Below are 8444 nucleotides of genomic sequence, written 5' to 3'. Positions count from 1 at the left end.
ATCATGGAGCCAGAGGACACCATTGTAGTGGCTGTATCTAGGCCCTTCATTTTAAGATTAAGGAGCTTGAGGCTGATGGACTTAAATGACCTGCTCAGTGTCACATTCACACAGGCAGGGTCAGGGCAAGAACTGAGCCTCTTGGCTTCCAGTCACTCCCCAGGCTTATTCAACAGGTTATCTCAGAAATCTGTTCCACTCTGTTTCCATATAGAAGCTACCGTAACTTATCCCCTAACTTCAAATGGTATTGTGTTAGTATTATTTTATTATTTTAAATTTTTTATGCGACACTCATCAGCTAATCTGAAAATATTTTATAATTTAATGCCAAAAGATTGTGGTTTTGTTTGGTTTATTGTCTAATGTTATTTTTTAGCCTTCTGCTGTATTTCTTGACTCTCATGAGACTTTACAATGTTATGGAGTTTTGTCTTATTTTTATTAGAATAATGTTTATTGAAGATTTTCCCTATTAAAAAAACATACATAGGAAGGAGATAAAATACATAGATCAGAAATCAGACTTGGACTCCATGGTGTGCAGATACTTAAGAGTGCGCACATGACATATAAAGTATGTTCATTATGTTTTCACTGTTACAACTCCCAGTGGCCTCATTAAAAAAGCATTGTTCCCAAAGTTAAATTATGTGTATGAGAAAATTCAGGAGGCGGGGAGGTGGTGGTGGTGGTGGTGGTGGTGGTGGAAGAAAGCAAACAGCAAGAGAAAAGGAAAAGAATGAATGAATAGAACCACAGATTTAGAGATAGAAGAGGCTTTAGGGCCCATCCAGAGACATTGAGTGAACCCTGAAGACAACAAATGGCAACCACAGGATTCTCACCCAGGTCTTCCAATTCTCAACACAACTCTTTTCACTGCACCTCATACTTCTTCCTTTCCTCCTCAGACATGGTGCAGCAGTGGTTCTAAGCCTTTAAAAATAGGGCACCTGGCTTGACTGACTCAGTGCCCAACTGGTGGGTGGACATAATCCCAATTAAAAAGTTACATAGTTCATCTGTCTAGTTTCAAAGACATAATGAAAAATGAAGGATAGATGAGATGTACCTTATGTGCCCATTTACCTGAAAGGTATCACATTTTCATTATTCCATTCAAAAAAAATTTCTTGTGTCCAGTATTACAGTGCATAGTATTATTAGAACTGCTAAAAGAAATGAGACGTGGTCACTGTTTTCCAGGAACTAGCTGAATCCTTAAGTGTAACCGAGGGACTGTCCAATGGGAATTCTATCCTTTGAGCCAGCTGCATACCTGTATGGGGGCGGGTTAAGCGTGCTTTTGGGCACACATATCAGAAGGACCCAGTTCTTTACTTCAAGGCATATGCAGTTTACTCTAAGACTGTTTCTAATCTCCTAAGCATGATTGAGCTAATTGAGCGTGTGTTTGAAAAGCCCGAAGCAACCAAGGGAAGGGACTTCTCTTTCCTTCCAGTTCAATTGTGCTCCTATGAGGAGACAAGGACAGGTAGAATCCCAAGGCTGGGGGGCAGGGAGCTAGCACCAGAGACTCCTCACCTGGATCAATATGAAGATGCAACACAAGGCCTTGCTATTGATTTCTGTCTCTGGTCTATTTTTTCCTGCCTCAAAGGAGCACAGAATGGGCTAGACGGCAATTATGTGAATTTTGGAGGGCTGAAGGAGCCACTGGAGACCTGGGAGCTGGAGCCATGCCTGCGTGGGGACTGATGCATCTGGTCCATCAGCACAGGCCCGGAGTCTCCAGCACCCAGTCAGCAAGGGATCGTCCTCATAGATGCCCTGTCCACTGACTATGGGGCACTTGATGGAGTAAATGCTTTGTAATGACTGCTTTATGTTTCAGCCCAATCTAGAACAGTGTGCCCTTGCTGGGTGGAAATGTTTGACCTTCTGGTCCTCTTACATCTTCTCAGTCAATATTTCTTTGTAAAAACTAATTGATGTTAACTGGTTAAATGAAATTGGGGTGCTTATCACTGGCAACTGGTGTCAGAGAACACAGAATGACACTTTGAGCCAATAGCATTAGAGAATCCCATTTCCCCTTTGGGTTATCCCTAGAACCCTGATGGGGAGATATGGCTAGCCAGCCTTCTGGGGGACTTGGCTTGTCAACGCAAATTTAAGTTAGGATAAGGACCAATCAGAATTTATCATGGCTACATTAGACACGTACACGTATACACATGACAGTGGACATTAGACTATGATCTGTGCATCAGCATCATAGAGACAATGATGTGGCTTCAGAGCAGGGAGTGGTCACTTCTAGCTTAGGAAAATAAACAGAAAAGGCTGTATGGAGAAGGTGAGATAAGAAGAATTAAAAAATTAGTAGGTTTCCATAGGTGGAAAATGGAGGTGGGACAGAGAGGGCCGAGGACTCCTGGCATGGGAAAATAAAAGGGCAAAGGCATGTAAGTAAGTATGGGCAGCGTTTAAAAGATGGTGAGTAGTCCAGAATACTACATGGATTATGTTTAGGAGGGCTGAGGATAAAACTAGAAATAGTAGATTTGAGGCAGATTCTGGAAAGCTTGAGAATTAGAGTAAGGAGTCTGGCCTTCGTTCAACGGACAAAAGGGAGCCCACTGGGAGCGTGACTAGTACTGTTTTAGGAAGATTAACCTGGCAGCAGTGTGCAGGAATGAGTAAAGACGTCTTAGACCGGAGGGAAGGAACCCAGTTTAAAAAATATCTATGCCCTCTATATATACAGATTTTGGCCCTCTTCTTACTACTCTGTGGGACCCTACCCTATGAGTTGAATCCTCTTCTCCTCCCCAGGGACTGAGGTCTAAGTGGTCTATGTGCCATCTGTTAGGGTCTATGTGCCATGTGTTAGGGGACTGTTTCTATATTTGTGATTGTGCCTTTTGAAGTAAACATTTCTGTGCTAAAACTAATCTGTTCATGGTTAATACCAATGGAGTGAAGGGGGACGATCCTCCATAATTGAGGAAATGCCATTGGTTGGAGCTGGAGCCATTTGCAAAGCTTAGTAACACCCATTCTCTGTAAGGGTACTGGAGAACACTGGGGCAGGACAGGCATCTCACCTGCCTGGCTTTCTAGGCAGTGAGGGCCAGGTAGTCTGTGTTCACAAAATTTTTTGTTATCTTTGCCAATTTGCAATGTGTAAGGTGAAACCACAGGGTTGTTTTGACTCGTATCTCTTACTGCTAGTGATCTGAAGCATTCTTTCTTGTGTTTAATACTTTGCAATTCTTTTGAAAACCGTTTGCTTATACCTTCTAATCTAGAAAAGTGGTAAATTTTAATCCAGGTAAATGTATGATATAGTGAATACATTTAGGAAAGAAATGAACCAGATTTCACTTACAGAATGGCAGGCTCTGAACTATTAGGTATTGCTTATTCATTCAAACACCTATAATACATGCAGAGAACCTATGAAAGCTAACAGGAAACCAACATAGACTGTTGCGAACATCTCTCCTTGAAGAAAAAGTCCCAACACAGTTCAAAAGAGAAGCAGAATACTTGATTGGTAGTAAAGGTATGAGAAAGTAACAAAAGCAGAATTCTAAATTTGTATAACACCAGTGCCCACCTCCTCAACACTTCAAAGCTCCTCTGATTCCTATGTTTTTGAGACCTGATAGAGCTAGAAGGATACAGGAAAGAGCAACTAGACAATCAAAAGGAGACAGAAACTAAAAAGGAAGGCAAAGATGGGATGGATGTTAAGATTTAGAGAATGAACACCAGCTTGTTCAAAGGACAAATTTAGCCTAAAAGTCCACTTCTGTATAACAGACAGAAAACTTCTGAAATGTGAAAGTGTGAGCTGAAGAACTTCATGTTTTAATTCACATGCCAAGATGTTTAGTTTAGATAAACACAAAAGTGTGAAGTAATTTCCTAAATAATTGATGGCGAAGGGTAGTTAAGTGATGATCTGACAATTCCTCAACCAACCTGACAGAATTACAGGGTACCTGTGACTGGATGAATCAGGGAACTGATGGGACATCTCTGGAGAACTAGAAAGTGCATCAGCCATGCCCATGGTGGCCATGCAAAAGCAAGCATCAGTGCTGGGGAAAGAGGACACTCTTTCCTTTGTGCCTCTTGGGAGTTGTGGCAGGGGGATGGAGACCATTTATGTCCCCTCCACACCCATCCACAATGGCTCCCACAGCAGAGGCATGTGGCAGCATCCAAGGGAAGAGCTGTAGTCATTCAAGTTGGGGAGACTGGCACATGGAGCTGGGATCCCACTCGTGGCGGCAGGCCTCGTATTTGAGACTCCTCTTGGTTGTAAATCACTCTTGCTCTTGCCTCCACTAACCCAGTACATCATAGTTCTAGAATTTCTGCTGAACCTGAAGCTGGAGTGAGGCCACAGTCAAGCATCAGGGCCAGGACCCCTCCCCTCACAAGGAGCAGGTAGAGGTAGTCCCTCTCTCCTTGCGGACACTGTAGGTGGCAGTACGCATGCCCCAGGGCAATGGGAGAGCTTTGCCACTACCATTTCCCCATTCTCTTGTCTTTGAGCTAACCATGGCCCCTGCCTATCTAAAGGGAAATAAGAGGGAGCTCCTAAGCTATAACTTTTAAGAATGTGGATCCAAAGAATACCTTGAAAATGAGGTAATCATCTCTGGGGAGAGAATCCAATGTGCAAGTTGGGAGGGCAGCCCCAGAGGCACTACACATGACATCCTACTTGATAGGTGTGTTCTGTTAACCTGCGAGGTTAATATTGTGGAAGATGCTAACTATACCTTCCCTTAACATATCTTAGTAAGACTGGCAAGAGAAGAATATGGTCTTCATAGCCCAAGGATTTAGTGCAATATAGTAAGTCTAATGTATGTTGTCTAATATACCAAAAATACCAATGCTTTATTTTACAAACATGTTCTAAATGAGTTCTTACAAAGCAGTTTACATATACTGTAATTAGAATTCAGATTTTACTCAGTAACATGTAGCAGTTCAAATCCTAGAGATCTCCGAGCACCAGATTCAAATAGGAAAGGGAAATCCATAAAAAGAACTTTTGATCCACTCCCAACATAAAACTTCAGTATGTGGTTTGGTTCCACAACAGTGACAGAACTCTGAGCTTTGACTTCTTCATTCCACAATTGAACAATTTCTTCTGAGGCAGAAAGATGTGTGGCCTCTACGAATTCTGTTCTTACAGAATTGTAGCCATAATGTATTTACACAACCTTGTCACAGAGCAACTGGGCTTGGTGTCAAGAAGACCAAAAGTTCAAAGCCGGCCTGAAACACTTCCCAGATGTACGATCCTAGGCGGCTGATTTAACCTGGATCTCAGTCTTCTCTTCTATAAAGTGGGGGCAATAGCACCCACCTCACAGCTGTTGTGTCGACCCATCTGACAATGTACGCAAATGGGATTTGTAAAACTTAAAAGCCCTGTTATCAATTGGGCTATTAAAAATACATCAAAAATTACAGAAACTCCAACTTACTGAAAATGTTGCCACTGCTTCTCCCAGGGATTTATATAGTTTTCATACGCTTTATATAGCATTCATAACCTAAAGCATCCCAGTCAGGGGGGCATTTGTTCTGTTCCTAAGAACCCAGAGAACCGGTTACCTGGGACTTTTATATTAAACAAGGCAAAATGGCCACATTCTTCTCATGACGCTTTTAATGGAAGTACATCCTACATGTGGAATATCAAGATGTCTTGGGAAAATGATCTGCACATCGAACTAGAAAACTTTCCATTCCATACCAGTGAAAAATGTAAAATATAGTTCCCATAGAACTTAATCACATACTGGTAGAGCTCCAAGTTTGAACACCAGGGGACTTTTTTTTGATTTTCCTGGGATTGGCCCACAGCTATAGTCATAATAGACAGATGTTAAATCTGAATGCAATGTAGAATTTCCTATCATTTGTTTGCTATGCAGATTGGGTATTTTGCATGAGCATTCCAAATGCAGGTTTATTGTTTTAACTTCTTACGTTTATTGTCTTCTACAACCAACTCCATAACCTACAGATGGAAAACTCAAAATCTTCGATGGGTGGTGAGGAATAGCACAAAGAATCAGTTACAAAGAAAGACATTACGCAGAACATCAGTAAGGGCTCGAGTAGTTTCCAAACCATGTAGAGGAGCTATCCTCATCCTGAAGGAGAGTCTCAGGAATTCCAAATGCTCGTATTCCACAGCTGGACCTATTTGTAAGACCTGCTCAATGAAAAACACTGCAGCGTTTCTCCTTTATAGTCCCACCCTCTCCACTATTTGCCATTTTTGTGAAAGGGAGATACAACCCCGCCTGATTTCAACGACTCCAAATTGTACACACATCCTATGGCAGCTGAGGGCAGCCAAAGCTATTAAGCCTGTTATGAAGACAACAGTTACCTTTAAGGAAAGCTAAACGGATTTTCAGAAGAGGTAGAGGAATACTAAAACCTAACAGGAAAGTGCTGTGGAATGCTCACATTTCAGAAAAACAGTAACTTCTGAATGCATATGCTCCTAGGAGGCAGAGGTATGAATTAAAATTGAATAGTTAAAAATAAACCACAATGGAAGAATGGGTTTTTTTTTGGTTCTGTTTCTAAAGTATGGTTGTGTGTATAATGATGTAGACTTTATGGAGCTTTTCAATTTCACCACTTTCCCTTCCTCAAGGTATTGCATATATTTATTTTAAAAATTCCAACAACTCCAATTCTGTACTGGCTCTTTTGGAAGTAACTGAAAATAATCTAAGGTAACACAGACTCAGACCAGGATCAGTTCTAAAGTGATTTGTACTTCAGCTCTGCTATTTCGCAGCGAGGGGACTGAGTGTTCTGGTTGATCTGGTATTTTCAAACCATTCCAGCAAGTTATTCATAAAGTGCCTACTACATCCAAGACTCTGCTGGGCATTGGGGATATAAAGACAAAATGAGAGAACTGCCTTCATGAAGTATACAACTTATTGGTGGCTATACAATACATAACGAGATCACAAAATGGTACAGTAGAAAGTGCGGCTGGATTCAGAGGACCTGGGTTCAAATCCTCCCTAACATTTCCTTTTAGATTGCCTCTGAGTCCCCTTCAGCTCCAAACGAATGATTGCAAAAATACGTAGCTGACAATCTGGGGAGAGAGAGCACTATTGAGCTTCTCATAAGGACAGCGTGAGCTGGGCCTGCAAGGAAGCTGAGGACATGAGGAGCCAGGCCACTCTAGGAATGTTGCACAGGTTTCATTGAGGTCAGTTTTCTTGGAGTTCAGTGGAGAGCAAGATGCACAGAACTTGGCAAGAGAAACAGGAGCCAGACTGGGATAGATTGTAAATGTCAAATTCTTGACTTAGTAAGGTTATGGTTGAGTCTAGTTCTCTTTTGGAATAACACATCATCCATGTTACCAGTTTGAGTGTTAGAAAAGCCTTAAAATACCAAAAACTCAAACTACCCTGGACACGAGGTCATGTTTCAATGGCTCAGAAAGTGTTTTCCAGGATTTCTCAATGCCTCCCCTCCGTTATCCTTGGGCAGGTAAAGCACAGAAGGGAGGGAGCACACAGAAATGAAACCTAGTCTCCCTAACCCACTTCAGGAGGAGAAGCGAATGTCACGTGTGTCATTCTGCTTCCTTTTGTGATGATTTTTAAACTTGCTATTATAGGTTTTACCATGTGCAATTCTGTGGCCCAGGAAAAGACTGCCACTGAAGCTCACATGCTTATCCTGGATCAGTTAGCAGCAGGTCACGCCTTGTGGAGAAGAGCCTCAGCTATCTTGACAACTCAGTTCCTGTTAGACTTCAAACTACATGCAAAACAGCCTTCACTGTCACAGATGTTGCAAAATGAAGAGGGACATTAGAGGGAAGTGAAACAGAAACCAACCATGGAAGCAATTTTATTACCTGCTAGCAGTTCTCATTTGTTAATTTAAGCCAGTATTTGCAACTTTTTTACACAAGGTGGATTACAGGTAAGTGAGGTTTCATAGGAAGAATCCAGGATTTATTCTAAAAAACCAAAACCACACACATCTGAAATAGCAAGACAGTGTGGCAGGACCAGGAGACGGCCAGCAAACAACTTTACCCAATGGTCTGAAGGCATCCCAGAATCAGAAGTGCTGTGAAGCACACAACTCCTACTATCCCCACCAGAAGCTCCCTTCTACATCTACTCCCTTCCCACACTCTCACCTCCTTTAACAGTGCTACTGATATGCCATAAAGCTCACCATAGCACAAGCCACTATATTATTTTGGTTTTGTGTTGTTTTTTTGGAGGGGGGAAGGCAGGGCAATTGGGGTTAAGTGACTTGCCCAAGATCACACAGCTAGTTAAGTGTGTCAAGTGTCTGAGGCCGGATTTGAACTCAGGTTCTCCTGACTCCAGGGCTGGTGCTCTACTCACTGCACCACCTAGCTGCCCCAAGCTACT

Source organism: Trichosurus vulpecula, chromosome 5 (assembly GCF_011100635.1).
Source record: "Trichosurus vulpecula isolate mTriVul1 chromosome 5, mTriVul1.pri, whole genome shotgun sequence".
Classification (NCBI taxonomy): domain Eukaryota; kingdom Metazoa; phylum Chordata; class Mammalia; order Diprotodontia; family Phalangeridae; genus Trichosurus; species Trichosurus vulpecula.
This window is presented reverse-complemented; position numbering follows the sequence as displayed.